Source organism: Oxyura jamaicensis, chromosome 4, assembly GCF_011077185.1.
Source record: "Oxyura jamaicensis isolate SHBP4307 breed ruddy duck chromosome 4, BPBGC_Ojam_1.0, whole genome shotgun sequence".
NCBI classification, from domain to species: domain Eukaryota; kingdom Metazoa; phylum Chordata; class Aves; order Anseriformes; family Anatidae; genus Oxyura; species Oxyura jamaicensis.
The window spans coordinates 8,896,957-8,915,887 of record NC_048896.1 but is presented as its reverse complement, the minus strand read 5'-3'; the positions used below and the strand labels follow the sequence as shown (position 1 = coordinate 8,915,887).

The 18,931-nt window shown below is 39.5% G+C and overlaps 2 long non-coding RNA genes across 2 annotated transcripts in view; one reads left to right on the top strand and one right to left on the bottom strand.

The window, feature by feature from the left end:
* The window catches only part of LOC118166552, a 90,721-nt gene that overhangs the window by 53,058 nt on the left and 18,732 nt on the right, over positions 1 to 18,931 (top strand). The window contains exon 3 of the long non-coding RNA XR_004750571.1: positions 14,095 to 14,192. This is a non-coding gene — a long non-coding RNA (uncharacterized LOC118166552). The remainder of the gene's footprint in view (positions 1 to 14,094; positions 14,193 to 18,931) is intronic.
* Positions 80 to 1,800, bottom strand: LOC118166554. The gene is made up of 2 exons (XR_004750574.1): positions 1,609 to 1,800; positions 80 to 1,018 (listed from the first exon to the last, which is right to left on the bottom strand). It is a non-coding gene; the product is annotated as an uncharacterized LOC118166554 (long non-coding RNA).

Genomic DNA, 18,931 nt, shown 5'->3' with positions numbered 1-18,931 from the left:
TGAATCAGAGGCCACTGGCCACCTCCTCAGCCTGATTCTGGAGCAGAAAACAGCTTTGGGACATTTGCACCTTTGTTACTTGGAGAGCACCTGCACACAAGCCCACTGCCTGCACACAGCAGCAGGCAGCTGCAGCAGCAATAGGGGGATGGGGGTGGGGGGACGTATGAGAGGACTGAGTGAGTCTGCTCTTCAAAATAAATCTCCTATATGGTTTTACCCTTCTCACATAATGTGTATGCAACAGGAAAAATTTTCCTTCCCTTGTTTGCATGTCTCAGTATGAAAGAAAAGAGACAGGCATTCCTGCAGGAGCAGGGATGCTGAGCAGTGAGATGAAAGTGCGTGTCAAAGGTGACAGGAACTGAGAGGACACTCTCCAGGTTATGTGGTTCTCTGTAAACTTTCAGTAACCTCCTCCTTGACACTTCCTCCTTGATCACATAATACTGCTTCAGGAGAGAAGTAGTGTTTAACATCTGCGGCATACTAGATCTTGCTCCTCTGACATGCCATTTATTTTGCTATGAATCTTCCCTTTTGATTTGGCAAGTGCAAAGACCCAGTTCTGGATTTTTTTTATTTTTTTATTTTTGGTGGTGGTGATTTGGTTTATTTATTTGTTTGTTTGTTTGTTTGTTTATTTCCTGAAGGTTCTAATAACTCCAATCCTCAGCCCATTTTTGAGGAAAGAGAGCACATGAAGGGAAGGGGTGGAGAAACAGTTGCAGTTTCAATAATGGTTGAAGCAATATTCAAGTAAAATTTTTCAGTATATTTAAAGAGGAACCAGTGCTTTTCCCCAGGCTCCCCACTGTAGCTGATGTGAACGGAATGTTCTGCAGAATACAGACCACATTGCTGAGTGCAGTTCTGCCCTGTGAAAGATTGTCTTCTATATGGAAATTTCCTTAAATGACAGTCTAACAAGTCAGACATTTTCTCTGATGTGGAGACATTTCCTGCTTATCTTCTTTATCATTCAGATTGCTATTCATCATGTGTGCTGGAGCAGCGCCTGTGGATGGACCCAAGCAAAGGCATTAATTCAATGATGAATCAGGCAGTTTACTCGTAGACTAAGACGCAAATTGTAAAGCGATTCATCTTAGAACCTGTTTATAAGTGAAAAACAGACACCTTGAGGCTGGTAACCTTTTAGAAACACCACAGTGACAGATTCTGCCTGACAGGTTTGATATGAATTCTGCCTGCTGTATAAATATTGATGGTTTTAAAGCTTAGCATTGCAGACTTAATCTTAGCAGGTATATTTGCAGATCTAGAGCCGTGCTGAGTGCAAGCCCCCTGCTCTGACATGGAAAAGATGCAGTGCAGTGCTCAAGGTGCTATTTAGAGTCATTAGTTCTTGAAAGGAAAAAGTTAATTGACAAGTGTTCACAAATGTTGTGTACTTGAACATCTCAGAGGAATAGCCCAATTACTATACTCTCAAACAAGCAGATCCAGGATCATTAAGACCCTCTGACATGTTGTACATGGCACTGGGAAGGCACGCTAGCAGAACAGGATCTTTGTGGTCATGTTGCCCTCATTGTGAAGGGGAAAATAAGCCACCCTGGAACCCCTGGTGTGCCTTCATATTACCTGCAGATGCACTGGAGGTCTCTTTGAGCAAGGCAAGAAGAAAGCAAAGAACTTCAGGATTTGAACTTGAGTGTTTATTTTTAGGTCTTCTGAACAGTTGTCTCATGAAGGTCTGCATCCATGGAGGCTCAGAGCCCATCTCCATCAGCCAGAAACGTAACTTACAGCTCATTTTCTTCAGCATCAAAGCTAAGTGCACAAAAGACATACAATATTGAGAAAGATCCAGTTTTGCTAACACTATGAAGAGTTAAGGAAGCAAGACAGGAAAAGAATATTAAAAACATCTGTACACCAGTTTTCTTTGTTTTCTGGCTTCTGGACTGTTCCCCTTTGTTTACTCCACCCTTGTAGTTCAACTTTAGATAACTTAGCTAGTGAACATTTATTCATAGTTTTAAAATAAAGCATTTTTTAAACTAATTGTTTAAGTTAATGAGCTGCTTTGCAAATTTTCTGTTTTTACCTGAGCTACTTTGGGTCATTCCTGCCAAACCAAATTCTTTGACCCAGTTTCTAAGAATAAATTCCCTCCTGAAAACTGAACACATCTGCACCAATCTATATAGTCCGGCCTGCTGCAACTGGATTTTTATAATGGAAGTGCACAGAGACTTTAGCAATGGTGATGTGAATTAAGCTACTGTATTTTTTTCCAAGCCTATTCTAAAATTCTGAGGTCAGTACTTATGTGCCTTAGTGACAAGGGAATTAACTGTACAAAGATCCAGAGATATTAAAATAAGAAAAAAAAAAATAGCTCACTGGGAAAAAATAGGAGCATTCAATAATGTATGAGGTATAGATTGCCATTACTTAAAGATCTGTAATGCTTTTTTTTTTTTTTTACTTTACAGTAGGAAATGGATGCAAAAAAAAAAAAAAGAATGAACATTCTTTGAAAAAAATATGATCAGGACACGGTGATCAAACTTTTAAACGATTTATTATACATAACGAGAAAAGTAGGTATCATATATTAGCTGCCAGATACCTGCAACCATGCAGATCAGTTCTCTTCCTTCTACATTCTGTTCAGGCTGCAAATCCACGTGTCACAGTGTATCTCACTGCGACCTCTTGCCCACACCATAAATCAATGGTAGTTTTGCTGCTGAGCTGCTGTACTTAAATCAAGCCCTATGCATATAAATAAACATAAAATCACATAGCAGCCCCATGCTGTAATCCTGACGGGGCTCTGAGGCTGTCATAAGAAGAGTTGTAGCTTGGTCGTAATTGCACACCAGTGCCTCCCATTTGCACTTCGGCCCAGCACAGTCTCGAGCAGGATGAGTTTTCTTCGACTCATGTAGATTAGGCCTCTTTAATCTCTCCTGGTAATATTTTTACATGCTGCTTTTCAGTGGAGGTCTTGACACAGGTGGAATACATGATCAGTCTTTCTACAAGGGCTTGAACTTGCAAACTCCTCATTCAGTGAGAGCCCAGGGTACCCACTACACTAAAACACGGATAAAAGGAGCACCTCCAGGAGGAGCTGGTTGTTACCATGTCCCTGAATCTCTGAGCAGGGGGGATACTACAGCAGTGCAGGCCTGGGCTGCTAGAGGAGAAGAAATCACCAGTTGCCCAGCTCAGAACTTGCTTTAAATGCAGTAACCAATATAATGCCCAGGTCTGGAAGGATGCTGGAGTGAATATTGAGAGGCTGAACTGGACCCCTGGGAGAAGACTGGCAGCAGCACCCTAAAGGAGCCCAGCACAGGCTCCCCAAAATTCCAGAAAAAAAAGTATGTTAGTAAAACAGATAGATCATAAGACTAGAAAGTTTGTAACTGCATCTTCATTTGCTTCAGAGAGAGGACGTATCTCTGAGTTAGTGCAAAGAAATGACTTTTCTTCCATTTGATTCAGAAAATTGTATTTGTACATTTCAAAGAGAATATTTAACATATGGGCTAAAAATGATGCTGGAAGTTCTTATTTGATATATCATTTAAAATAAAAATAGTTACAAAAATCTTCCTTAATAAAAACAACAAAATAAGACAATTTTGAAAGAAAAACAGACAGAACTGCAGTTATATATAGCAGTGAAGATACATATGCAATTTGAAAGAAAGAGAAAAACCAACTTAATTGTAGTTTTTCTTTTAAGTGAGAAAGAGTTTTTTGTCTCTAGCTGTAGAGCAGAGAGCTATTTCCAGTCCATCAAAGAGAGAAACTCAGCACAGACCCAGTCAGCCATGCAATCAATTTTTATTATTATTATGATATTTTTTTTTTCTGAAAGCAACAGGCTTCTGTGAAGCTGTTTATTCTTTTTTTTTTTTTTGTAAATGATTTTTTGCATTATTATGAGATTATCAGTAAAAATTGTGCACATACTAACTTCTCAATTTTCTATGTGTAACTGCAGGACTTCTTTGCCTTCCAAGACAAGATGTCAGTTGTGAAAACAGTGGTGAATACATGATGGCTACCTGCTCCAGTGAGCAGAAGACAGAGATGAGAGAAACGATATAATAGAGGATCCTGCACTCCTCTACAAGCCAGTAGACAATCCTAAAGTTTGGATTAAGGATCCTGAGGATCAACATAGCTGTCATTATGGCTTTACATAGCAAAACTTGGTAAGGAAGCTGGTAAATTTTGCTTCCATGTGTTGTCCGTGATCTTATCCAAATTTAGCTGATAATAAGATCAGTGTTTCATGGAAGATCTCAGCAGCAGTCCTGAGGACTTACATTTCCTTCAACCAGAGCTGCTCATCATGTAACATCCAGTGAAGAGCTCTGCTGGTACATGAGACTGGCATGAAGCTACAGCTGAAGGACTGCAGGCGTAGCAGAAGGTCCTGTCAAATTATATTTTACTTTCACCCAGAATCTATGGACATATTCTTACTACTGTTATCTCCATGGCTCCTCCTGACTCTTGGAAACAGCAGTATTTGTTTGCCACCCTGAGGCATCTCCCCTTGGGAAACAGCAAGGTGTTTCTGCATAACTGGGTCCATTAACCAAACCCCCGCTGCAGGGCACAGCTCTGTCAATCCATTGATTTTTTTGTGCCCTCCCTCTAAAATCTCTGGGAAGCCTCAGGGAGCTTAAGCAATGTGAGAGCATCAAACACTGAGCCTACTACCCTTTTGTTTCAAGTTCAACCTCTTTGCTTTTAGCCTCATCACATGGAGGGTGAAGCAGAGGGATGTAGTTTTGGTGAGGTTTGTGTTGCAAAATGACTGAGGGAAAGGCGTGGGAAAGTGTGCCGATGCTCCTCAGCAAAATCCATTGTCTTCTTCCCTCTTCTCATGGGTCCAGAGCCCTCCCAGGTCTGGGAGACTGTGTAAGAACAATTTTTTGTACAGGGAATGGCAAGGTGCAAGCGCTCTGGTGGGGTAAACTGAAAGAGAGAGCCAGGAGAGGAGTGTATTTCAGGTACCAAGGTGATCTGGGTTGTGGTTTTGCTTCTCTACCTTGCTACCTAGCTGTAACTGCATATATCGGTGGAGAAGAAAACCATGGCAACAGCAACTTTAATTTATTGCCATCGAGATATTTGCCAAGTGCCAACTCCCTGGGAAAAAAATGTATTTTTCATCAGCACTACACAGAAATTAGCATCAAAGAATTAATGCACTTAATAACTGTCATGAAGCACTTAGAAATGTGCCTGAGACATGAAGACAACTGTATTAGTGCCTTCAACATCTAGCAAACATCAGCTAACTGGATAAATGTCAATGCAAGTTTGAATCATGATTTAGTGTCCTTTTAAATTTAAGTGAAGCAAGGGTTTTCTTTATTTAGCTAACACTGGAAGTGACATAATGAAAAAAGGGCAAAAGCTCCTGTTTGTGCTGCAGATCTCTCAGCCTTAAACCTAGAGGGTGAGGGCATTTCCCAAATGGGTAAAGGCATAAAGAAACATGTCTATTTTGCATCCAGAAGAGACTGAGTGCCTAAAATAAAGAATAGAGATGAAACCATTTGTATCCCTTAGCCTTGGGACTCACCTCATTAACCTCCTCCATAGGATGTCTGCTGGCATTGCTGTGTGAGCACCTTCCATCCAGGAGAGCTCTGGAGAAGCACATGCAGTGAGCCTGCTGCTATTTCTCAGGTGGCAAAGCAGGAAAATGGAAAATTTGTGAGTGTCTCTAGGACTGACTGTTCCAAGCCCAATCTGACGTTCCGTTCCTTGGCCCAACCACAAGGCTATCCTCCTGCCACTCCACACTCCCACCAGCACAACTTCTCCCCATCAGTTTGGTCTTTCCTCTTCTTCCATATCACAGCTTTCTAATTTGCAGTGACAGAAAATAAGCAACAAGCTGCCCAGAGCATCTCCAGGCTTTACATTCTTATCTCGAGAGAGTCTGGGTTTGGTTTTGGCCCAGGGACAGAAAGAAGTAACATTCTTCCCAACGTTAATGCTGAATCACAGGTAATGCATTAAATATACAACAAACAAAATTCAAATACAATTAAGATCACTACAGGTAGCACTGTATTTTTATGGGTATTTTTAAGGAACAATCTCTGTTGGTTTTGTTGTTGTTGTTATTTCATATACATATAAATATATTTTATTATTTGTATACAAATATACATATATGGTTATATACTTAAATATATATTATATATTCATATATATAATATATATTATATTGTGTTGCCAACAGATAGCAGCACCTACTGTCAGACACACAATGCAGAACTAAGTCCTGGGTTTACTTTCAGAGCCTACAGAGACTTTAGGAAATTTGGGATGTTATGGGCTTGTTTTCCCATCTCAGGCAACAGCTTGTTCATAGATTTCTAGAGGATGGTGTTTTCAGATAACTCCTGATTTGGAAACAGACCTCCTCCTCCAAATTATTAAACACCATTTGCTTACCATGAAGACTGTACTGATGAAATTCGTCCTGCGTATTATTTTGCAAGCTTGTAACAAACTGACCACTTCATTCAACCTCATGGTTTTAGTAGGGAACTCTACTTAGTACCACATCGAAAATGGCATATTTATTATGAGAAAAATAGCAACTGATTCATTGTTCAGCTGATGGGAGGAATTACTTCTATCACTGCATGATTCATCTTGATTCATCCCACGCCTGGAATGATGGAGGAATAATTTAAAGTGACCTGTACATATTGGTAAGCCCTAAACTAACAGCAGCCACAGGGCATCACCACCATGGGCAGCTGAGGAAAGTCTCTGCTTTGTACACATTGATGATGGGCAAAAGCAAAATGTGGGGATAAATCAGGTCCATAGTAGCAATGCTGAAAAGATGAAAACATAGTTATTGAAATAGAGGATGTTCCCTCATTCAGAGTTTGTTGTGGAAAGCCAGCTCTCAAGGGAGAAGGTAGAAAATAAGCAAGCTAGAGAAAAGGAATCAAAATTTTTATTGTAGCCAAAGCAAGGTCTGTGAAGAGAAAGAGTGAAAAAAATAACCTGCTACATGTGCTGATGAGACAAATAGGATAGGAAGTGGTAGATCACCCTAAAATAGTGAAAAGCCTGGTGTGTGCCTGCTTGAACATAAGGCAAGCAGAGAACAGGTAATAAAATGAAAAACAGGCAAGCCTAAAGTAAATACAGGGAAAAGGGAGAGAGAGAAGAACTGTAACACAAAGCAGATACTCCAGGACCCAGTAACTCTGGAAACCATAAGATAATGAGAACAGCAGCCAGGTAAGCAATTCAAAAACCAGAAGGACTCAGGTGCCCCGATTGTGTGGGGTAGCAGGTGTGACCTTATAGAAATCACAGATTATTTGCCACAGAGCCCCATTTCTTTTGGGATCATGTGATAGCCCAAAGTGCTTCATGAGACAGTAAAACATGGTCTATTTTGCCCATGGCACAACTTTATTGTGTCCAGGAACAAGGAGCTTGATACCAGTGTTCCAGTGTGCTGTGGTGCCAAGCAGGACACATGCAGAGCAGCCCTAAGGAATGGACCAGATTATAGATTCACTCAGTTAAAACTCTGAAACACTGTAATTGCTATCTGGGATGCATTATTGCAGTATGAGGGTTTTAATGGAGAGTTAAGAGCAGCACTGACCTTTAAATACCCTACACATTCTAAGGCTGCACTAGATGATTTTACACCAAGTTTTTATTAGCATTATAAGTAAATGAGTTATTATCATTCATGAATTCTGTAACAGTCAATTTGTTTCTCTGCCCAGAGCCTTGAAGTGCCTATTTCACAATTTCTTAGAGATGTAACCATAGGAACTAAGTGGTTGCCAACATAAACCTTCATAATTAATGATGATAAGCTTTCACCCTATTGAGTGATACTGAAATGTATACAGAGCCGATGAAATGCACCTCAGGGACCATGGGGCCCTAAAGGCAGCAGTACATTGACTTACTGTATGTAAAACTTACATACTGCCTGAGTGCATTGGCTCAGCTGTGCATTTTTGAAACTCCCACAAAAAGACGCATGCTGTGAAATGGAAGACCATGAAGGCAGATTTTCTGCCCTGGAAAGCAGAGATCCCTCTGAGCTGTAATGGAGAGCAAAGTAGTGCCCCTGCCCTGAGTGTTTTTTTGTTGTTAGTGATTTTTTTCTTATTGTTTTTATTTTTCCTAATCAGCTAGTGCTGGAGGATAGACAGCTCCACTGCAGATGATAATCCTCAAAGAGGTGTGTGGTTCCTAAATAATATCTTGCCTTTTCCTAAGAACCTATATGGGGACACAGACATCCCATCCCTTCAAGATTCCCAGTACACTTTCTGGACAATTGCAGCAGCACACAGATAGCAAGGGGCTGTCTGTTCCAGCAGGATCAGCCCCACAAAGGAACAGAATGGAGAGTTTGACATTTAAATGTTTTCTGAAGGAAAACAATTGACAATGGACACAGTGACATGGTATAGGCCATGTACACTCCTCTAAATAGATAAACAGACACACCAATTTCTAAGCTGTCTATATACAGCACTTGGTGTTAAGAAGCCCACATTTTTTTTCTGTGGCGCAATAATCCTAACAGTAAAGAAGCATGTTTGAATATTTAACTTCATTAAGGAAACTACACTGGTTCTTTAAACAGGTTGTTGGTTATCTTGAACATCAAAAACACTCAGAATCCTCTCTGCTTAAATGTATCCATCTTCAATTTGGTACAGATACACAGGCACTGGCAGATAACATTGTCACAGAAGATAATAGGCTCCTGCTGCTAAATAAACACTTAGAGGAAGATTCACATTTGAATTTTTATTCTGTTGGCTTTAATGAGATACCATCAGCTGAAGTTTACCCCCATATTTAGATGTCATTAAGTGAAGCTCTTTACAATCATAACAACTGTAAAAATGTTCCCAAGAATTTTTAGAATAATTTCTACTGGAAATAAGCTTTTCTTGCAAATATGCATTTCTTTGCAGGCTTCATTCAGTATTGCATTGGTAGATAAGGAACCACACACAGCAAGGATGGGACAAAGGAATCTCATGGAGTGACCTGGGACTCTGTCAACTTGTGGGGCCAGGTGTCCCCTAGCAAGGAGCAGCCTGTGTACACATGGTAGCAATGTCCTCTGTCCAAAGCATTGTAATCAGTGTATGGCTTGAAGCTATTGCAGTTACATTTGGCATGGACATAGTGTACAGGTCTGGTCACCTAGCCACACAGACGGGAGAGTGCCCTATTTACAGTGCTTCGATCTCCTTCGTGCCCAGGTTCACAGACTCTCTCCTGAATCATTTGTAAAGTAGGAAGTGCACATGTTTTTGTAACCTACCACTGTTCCTGGGGGTCCTTCTCCATAGCCTATCCTCCCTTCATCATCGTGTGGTATAGAGATTTTAATTAAACAGTAAGTGACCATCATAACCCAATGTTACATAAAACAATACTGCAAGATTCTGCTCTGAGCTGTCATAAACTATTTGCTCCTCGTCAATCAGCCCCCAAACTACACAGCATCAGCTAGCAAGAGATGAGCTGTGAGCCTGGCCACTGACACAGAAAGCAGCCCTTGCATCCTCTATTGCTCCCCAACAACATCTGCTCTCGAATGCAATGAAAGGCTAAAACCAGCCAGGTTTACTGTTTCTACTTTCTTTGTCTCCATGTGCTGCTGAATTCAAGTGTGTCCAACTCCACATCCCTGGGGCCTTGGTAACATCTGGGGATTTTAGGATCTCCAAAACTAATTTTCTCCCTCATATTCCAGCAGGGATAACTTGGAGAAATAATGATTTGGCCATATATATATATATTTATATCCTATCACATTATACTCTAAACAACTGCCTCTGGGTACAAAAGAACACATTAAAATGTATGCAAACTAAGTTAGCAAATGTCAGCTAGAGGTCCTAAATACAAACTGAGCTTCTCAGCCCCCAGGCTAGAAATCTAAATAAACAGATGTTCTTTGCACTGTATCCTGAAGATTAAACTTAGCCTTTGTTAGACAAACAAGGGACACTGGTATTCTTTTCTATATATGATGTGCTTATAGCATATATATCTGTGGCTTAGACCATTTGACATATTTCAGCTTAAGGATTTTAACAGAGAAAGTAAAGTTATAATACCTCTAGCAGAGGAGGAGCAGACAGACTGTGAACAATTAATCAATACATCAATAAATCTACAATTCAGAAGCATCCACTGAGAGCCACCACCTCCACGTTTCTATAACTGCTTTCTTTGCAGCTCAGGGTCCAAAACAGTTGGAGGAATGATCTTGAAGCCCATTTAGAGCAATGGCTTCCCTCCCTCATCCTGCTCTTGGCAGGTTTTCAGATTCCTACTGATAAAAACCAAACATTTCTAAAGTTTGGTAGTGTTATACAATTCCTACCCAAGGAAAAAAATTACTTACAAATAACGACATAGACTGAAGGTAGGATTTAAATAACATTTCCAAATACTATTTTCCTTATTAGCTCAACATAATGTTTACCTGGAAGTGTATCAATGCCAGGGCTATGTTAGCTTGATGCAGCACCTGTATCTCTCCTGAGAAGAGCAGCTTGGCTTGCACCACCAGAATGGGGTTCCCAGAACTTCACATCAGCTCTGTGAGCTGCAGATAGCAAGAGGGTGATTCTGCAGTCTCTGAAACCTCCACACCTTTGAGGAAGGCAAAAACATCTGAACCACACTCTGAATTCCATCCAGAAAACAGAATTTAAATATTGTTGTGTGCAGCCAATAGTCACATTTAAATAGTGAGTGTTCAGTATTTGTTGTTGTTTTACATGTGCTCCTCCACACAGAACGGACTTGTTAAAGTAACAGATATAGGAAAAATGAAGAGGTCTAAGGGCCTGGTGAGACCTGGTGGTTACTCCAGCTGATGGAGCTAAGGTTTACAGTCTAATGCTTACAAAGGACCTTAAAGAAAAAATTTGAAATGACCTATAGAGAAAATTGCAACTCACCCATAAACACAAAATTTGAAGAGAAAGTTGGGGAGAATCCTAGCCACTGTGTTATTTTTCCCTGGAAAATAGTAAAACTAAATATACTGAAAGATCATTTGCTACTCACAGTTTGGTCATCAGGGTTTCTACTTTCTCTTGAGCTCTTTTGGAGCTTTGAAATATGAACTCAAGGCACATGTTCTCTCTTTTTTTTTTTTTTTTTTTTTCCCCTTCCCCCTCCCCCAATCCCCCCCCGGATATTTGCATTTCTTCATATTTCTCTAGCTGAGCTGCTTAACTCTTTTCCTGTCTATGCTTCTGTTCTGTTCTAATTTACTCTGCATGTCTTTGAATTTTTTATCAAATGCAAACTTCTAACCCACGTACACATATATTTTTCCAGTTCAGCAATAAATAACATGAATATAAGGAGTCCATGTTCCAGCTGTAAAGTGCTGCTTGTGGTAGTGGCTGCCTCCCACATTTGATTGCTTTAATTTACCCATTTCATTTCTCTTCACATAACTAAGTGAATTCTTTGTCTCCCAGGGCCATGCTTGCTGACCTTGGAGATTATTTGATCATGTGGTTCTTTACAGAATGCTTCAAGTTCTGCTAAATTAGTTCCAAATTTTCTCAAGGTCTACTAAAAGACATTCTTTTACCAAGTATTTTGCAAATTGAGAAGTGGTGCTTTAATCTGTGTACCTGAATGCTCTGATGGTAAGACGTGAGAAGTCCATGGAGGATAGAGGTATGGCTGCACGTCCAGGGACAACAGATCCATTTTGCAGGGAAAAACAGAGGGATGTCATTGTTCCTTCCTTCAAGTGTCTTTTCCCCCTTTCCCTTCAACCCCAAGGAGGTCAAGATTGGGGTGGAGGTAGCCTGCCCCTACCCCCAGGCCTCTCTGGGTGCTTTGGCACATTCTCCTATGAGCAAGGGGACAATGTAGACTTGAAGTCTATATGGTATTAGTTTTCAAAGAGAACCAGAATAAAATGTATACCCCACAACCACCCATCGTGATGGACCCTATGGCCAGAGGCTGGCCAACACTACAAGGGGAAAGACTGAAGATCAGGGAGAGCCATAAGGACAGTTATGTTCAACGCAGCTTTGCTAAGATGAGTTACACATCCAGAACTAATCCAGAATTCTCAAGGTCCACTGTTATTCAGCAGGGGTCAATCAATAGGACTTTTTAATGTTTTGCTATGTTGTTTCAAGAATAATGGATTCAGGTACAGAGACAAGGCCTTGTAAACTGTCTGCAATGAGATACCTTGTATTTGGAAAGTAGAGAACTATGACTGTTGATCATCTAATTAAATTTCAGGCTAAGTTTGCTGTAATTTGATTTACTGATGTGTTCCGAGTGAATCACAAACATTTTGAAATAAGAGGCTAGTATGACAACTGTGCACAATGATACAGAAAATAAAGGACTTCTCTATGCCAATTGGAAATAAATCCACAGTTATTTAAATGAAGGCATGAATTATTTATGGAACTCCTGTAGCACAAAGATGCTGATGCAAACACTATCATAACAGAGAATATAAAAGCAAAACTAAATATGTGACTTAACTGCCAATAATTCTGTAATGTATCTAAAGGAATAGTACTTTTTTTAACTACATTGAACTGTTCCCCCACACATACAGTGGACAAGAGTTTTCCTGTATTACGTTCATGCAATCCACTAGACTACATGAATATCCTTGTACTAAATAATTTATTCCTGGAGTTGAATCGATATTCATGTTATTATACAGGAAATATATGTGTGGAAAACTTCCAGCCAGACTTGCCCATTTCTACCATAAGATCCATTTATAACAGTTTTAATGTCTTCCACCAACAGTCAACATTTTGCAAGATTTAAAAAGAAAAAAGAAAAAAAAAAAAACACGTTGAAAACAATTCAAAAACACAATTTTCAAAGCCATTTTCTATAGGAACAAGTTCTTCTGTAGTGAAGGTAATTGCTCATTTTAAAGCACTGTTTCCACTGTTCCATTGGGAATTATGCTTAAGTGGGGACTGAACTCATCATTTCCTCATTTAAACGTCTGTCAACAGTGTAAGTGCAGGACATTAGGTCTTGATCAGAAATCTCTGCAAAAATGTTCATTGATATTTAGTGCAAATTAAAGCTAGTTCCATTTTGTGTAAAACAGCATTTGAACTCTTTGCTCCTCACAAATGATCTGGAACAGTAGACATTTCTGCTAAATGGTGGCGTTTTGGCTGCCTTGAGCTAGAGTTTAGGGATCATGGTTCATGCAAGGTGTAGTTAAATAATGGTTAAAATCAGTAAATAGGTAGATTCAAAACAGAATCCATGGAAAGGGGCATGAACCACACTATCCTCTCTCAGAGTCCCACTACTAGGATTGTATTATATCAATTATAAGCTGCCCTGCAGCTACGATTAAAAGAAATAAAATGATAGCCTAGAGGTGTTGCACTTGATGCATCTGTAGTGATGGTCTCAGCCCATTTGTAACAGGGCATAACTTAAGCAATATCCTTATAAAACACAACTTGACTCTGTTTTTAAGAGAAAGAACCAGTCCCCCAGTCCTCATACAAAGGCAAAGCTTCACAGGAGCACATCAGATAAACATAATTTCCAGAGGAGCTCTTAATTGACTGCACTTGTGGAAGATGCATCAAAATGTCCCAAAATGCCATGTTGTTGCTTTTTCAATTTGCTGACAGTTTGCCTGCAGGTAAACCTCTAGCACACTAATAGTTTTTCTTGGCCAACATAACCAATATAGATTTAGTATCTTTCTTCGCTAAATAAGAGGAACATTAACAATAGCTCCTGGCTAGAAAACTAACCAAGTGAACTCTTCAATTTCTCTGTCCCTGTCTGTCTCTCTCATTAATTTTTTATGGAAATCAAAGACTAATTCTGTCTCTCTGCTTGTAATCACATTCAAAACATGCTCATGACTCAGTAATCTGCTTATGAGCATTGCCGTTCTCTGCCTTAACTCTGCAGACACCCACATTTGGGGCGGTCTGAATGCTTACACAGCTTGCAGTTGCCAACATGATTTTTTTTTCCTTGCTGTTTTTGTCATTTTAGACTCTCCCTCCATTATGAAAGCTAACAGCATGAACAGGAAACCCATCAAGCCAAAGTTAGAAGTCATAAGAAGCTATTATCCATGCTGCAAAACTCTGGTAAGCAATTTCTGATGGTTTTATTCAAAAAGTGAAATTGCTGCTGGTGACTGGTGCCTTAACAAAATGGAGCCCAGTCTGAAAGGCCAGATGTGAAATCCCACACTCATTATCTCAATGCAAGAGAAGTCTGATCCAAATTTGATATTTTGGCTTGAGCAAATGCAAATAGCAGATTTCTTCTGCATACATAACGTACTGTGGATGAGGTTTTATTTTAAAATTAAACCTGATGCCAACACGTTAACTTTCTGAGCTGTGTTCAGCATCATAATTACCTGCTTCGACCAGTAATAGGTTGCCATCATACAACAGAACTATCCAGTTTGTGGTAGCTCTGCTTGTTTTTATTATTCCTCATTCTGCCCAAACAAAGAGCCTCTGGGGAGGAACTGTGAGTAGATATACATATGATCTTTCCACCAGCTACTAGAATAAAAAGTGAGCAAGGTGAATTCACATTTAACAGCAATAGAAGGGCTTGTGTGCTTCTCAGTAAGAAGAGACAAAAGGCAATGAAGAACAAAGGACAAGGAAGACAAGAACCCTCATCTACGGGATCACAAGGCACACAGATGGGCTTACCATGCTTATCCTTTCAGATACATTTTCAAGGCTTAACAACCCAGCTAATTTTACCTAAGAGAGAAATGGTGAAGCAAAGAGATAATAATTCTCTATTAAGCAAATGCACTTATAGACAGATTTTATATCACAAAAATATAAGAGAGCAGCACAGAACTTTTCTATTTTTGCATATAATCCATATAAATACTTTACCACATTCAAATTATGCACCAAAATCAACTCTTGCAGATGAAATGCATTTATTTATTTATTTATTGTGAATCTGTGGACAGCACAAAGACATTGCTAGCAGAGTTTGCAGTAAAAACAGTTGGAATGTTTCTACTTAAACCCTTACTCTGTAGACAATAAACATGCATGTATGTATTGCACAGAGCTCTGGTAATGTATTCTAATATTCTCTCGTGTTTCCTGCGATCACAGTTCCCAAAGCATAATATTTTGGAAGAAGCTAATTTGTTATATCAGCTAAAGAAAACAACCACAGCCTTCCCAGCTCTGCTCACACAACACATAAAAGCACAAAGGATTTCTTTATCCTAAAGAACGATCCTTGAGTTGCCTAAAAATAAACTTTGAGAAGCATGTGGAAATAAACACCACAAATATGAATGAGAGGGAATTCTAAATGAGACATTTATTAGATCCAGAAAGGCAAAGAAATAATACAGCAACATGTGCCTTCTCTTCAAAACTAATTCTGTTTGATTTGACATGTTCATTTTTGTGTGTTTAGAGCTAGGCAGGGATTTGCTGGAAAGAGGTGGTCATGGGGACATGCAAGTGGGTCAGAATGACATGTTTCTGCAAGCTGAATCAAATAATTTTTTTAACAATTGCCTCATGGAGAACGTGTAAGGAAAAAACACTCTACTGCCAGCTAAGCAAAACTTCTCCTGAAAGTTCTTGTGCAGAATGTACTGTACTTGTGCTTATTTACCCTGTTTCTTTGTTTTATTTTGCCAACTACAGTATTAATCTAGAGCATGCTCATTTTAGGCTTTAAAACTGGGTCAACACACCCAGAAAATTCGCACCAAACTGCAGTTCCTGAGCACAGATAGGCAGAGTTGTCAAAATATTCTCATCACTGAGTAAATGTGTGCTTAGAGCAAAACCAACAGCCTGGAAAACACAAGTGCCCTGCAAGCTATCAATTAGCCCTTACATCAGGATAAACTTGTGTCAAAAGAAAATTACTTCCATTTTACGTGAAGAAATTCAACTCTGTTCTGATTTACAGAAAAGGACAGGAAAGACTTTATTTGCATGAAGGAAGGGAAAGGTCTTGCTTTGCCATTTGGTGAGCTCCTATAGGGAAGCTCCTATACCCCCAGTGGGTACAATTTTAGGCTGAAGGTCTTCTAAGATCTCAGAGATTTTCCATTCCTCATCAAGATCAAACAAAAGTACTTTCAGGAGATGTTTTCACGAAAACCACAGTCTCCAAAGAGCAGCAGTTTGGATGTTTGACCTTCCACTCAAACTCTTGGTGTAAGTCAAATGCAGCAGGGTGATTAAGCAGTTCTCCCAGACCCTGTGCAATTGCCTGCCCAAGGCTATTTGCAATTCAGGTGAAAAATACTGTCTTTTAGAAAATGTATATTTTACAAAGAAAATGTTCCTCTGCAAATCCCCCAACATAATACTGCATAAGGTGCTTGCAACATCTTTAGATTAACCAGGAACAGCACCTCTTCCCAGTTTGTCTTTGTGGCAGCTGGGTGCAATATCAGGGCTGCAGTTTCAGGAGGTTTTCTGAAAGTATAGAGGGGTTTCTGCTCATAATACCTGTGCTGTACAGAAGCTTGCAGTTTCAGCTGGAAAAATTAATTTGCCATGTATTGTTAATCTTAGTAACCCTGCTTAAGTATGTGGCAACATGGCCAGGGACCCATTTTTTGGTAACTGTGAATGACATATAGGAGACCAAAGAGCAGCCCTAACAGAAGCTTCAGTATTGGATGTAGCATGAAATCTGACCCTTTTGGGGTTGTTCAGCTGAGACCACCCAGAAAAAATCTGTTCAAGACCTCCAGCTCCCAGATGTACATTTTCCCTTCACCCCAAAGCCCACTGATTTCAGCATAGGCCACCCCTCCAGAGACCCTGCACTGTTTACCAGGTAGAAATTACAAGCCAGTAAAAGCTCTGCAATACCAGTGCAAACTATAGATTAACTTCTTTTTCAGAAACCAATTCTCCTGAATGTCAGAGAAATCCACATTTCCACAAGTACTCTGGACAGATCTTGTTTTCTCTGGTGGGTCTCTCCTTGTTTACAACATTCCAGATCTATGAACCCTTTGATTCAGAATAACAAGATGAATAAAAAAATAATGGGTTTTGCGTAATTGAAGTTGCATGAAGAATACACAATTTTTGAAATTCTGGAAATTTCATTTGCAATGGCTCAAACTGAACTTTTGGTCTGTTTTGAGCTTCTCTTACTGCCTGTAATTAAAGAATTCACTTTATTTAGCTAACACGTGTAGAGACATATGACTTAAAACTGTACCTGCAACATAGTTTTTCATTAACTTTAACAAAATTGACATCTGTTTTTGTTTTACTTTGTTTTGTTGTTGTTGTTGTTGTTGTTCTCATAGGCACTGATAATTTGGAACTGATCTAAGATAAAAAAAATATTTGAAGCACTTTTATCCCAGTTTATGCTTACCAATCATGCTTCCCAACTCTGTATCAAACACAGAGCCAGATGGTAGTAAACAAGTGAGTTTTCCCCTCCTATAGATCTTCATACAGGCCTATATAGGCGGTACTGTTAGAGCACATGAATGCAATATTCAGTTGGTTGTTCAGATACAAAGATCAAACCTTTGAAGTGAAGGGGTAGGTAGAAAAGTATTAAAGATTATTTTATTACCTCCACTTAGGAGAGGAGTGGTACTAGTTTCTGCAAGTTATGCTTAGGTGAGAAAAAACATCTTGCTTATGATTCAAAACATGACACTACAAGCTAAAAGAGTAAATTTCCAAGCAGAAATGTTAACTCCACAGAAGTCCAACGAAAAATTCCCAGAAACCTGGGTGAAACCAAAGCTGCACTGTGCTTCTTGCACTGACATTTTCCTGCTCTAGTCTCATTGTTCACTCTTCTTTTACATGACATCCTCCTAACTTAATCTTTCCTCCATTTACAAAGACACCAACTTATTTCAATATGCCTCTATCTGCTTCTCTTGCTTTTCTTTTGTTTTTACATCTCTGCCTTTGGAGCCACTGAGGAAATAAATAAACAAGTAAAATGGTAGCCTTTACTGTGCAGAGTTTTCCCAGCCAAATGAGGCAAGAGAAATCAAAAAATACCACCATTTTCCTAGCCAAGGACCTTTCAAGGGTTTCAGTCCTGTGAGGAGACTGAACTTACAGACCTGAAATTTGCTCAGATGTGTTTTCCCACTCTGGTCCTAATTTAATGTTATTGACTCTTCATGGCTACCAGGCCCCATCCCCCGCTGTCTCCAAATAACACTGCAACACATTTCTGGTTGAATGTCTTACAGGCTCTCCATCTTAGACTCCAATGGGGTTTAATGAACAGGAAAATAGGCATTTGAAACACGCAATGGATCTCAGGTTTCTAAATGTGGTAAATGTAAATTGAATGCTCAAGACTAATTGATTAAAAAAAAAAAAAATGTATTGGATAAACTAATTTTTTACCAAGATACATTTTCAAATAAGACATATATTCTCCCTGCAGCTTCAGTACTGCCAATACAGTGCTACATCTATTGGTATGGCACGCAGGATGTGTGGGTCAGAAGAGTTCAGTCTTAAATTTGTAAGAAAAATGAGGCTGTATGTATTTTCCAGTTCTCATTGGTGTTAAACTCCCCACCTTGAGGTATGCAACATTTACCAGCTTACACATTTGACATTTCCCGCAGTCCTTGCTTTGACTGAATGCCCATTCTCCTTCTGCTTTGGACTATTTCAGAGCCTGTTAACAAGGAAAAATAGAACTGGCCAGGAAAATAAATTACTTTTTGAAAAAGATCACTGTAGTTCAGACATGTTTCTGAGTAACTGGGCTGAGGAAGGGGATAGCAATTGCAAACCACAGGCTCAGAAGTACTTAGATATAGTGACCATGCATTAGAAATTAGGCTTTATGTTTCTTCAAA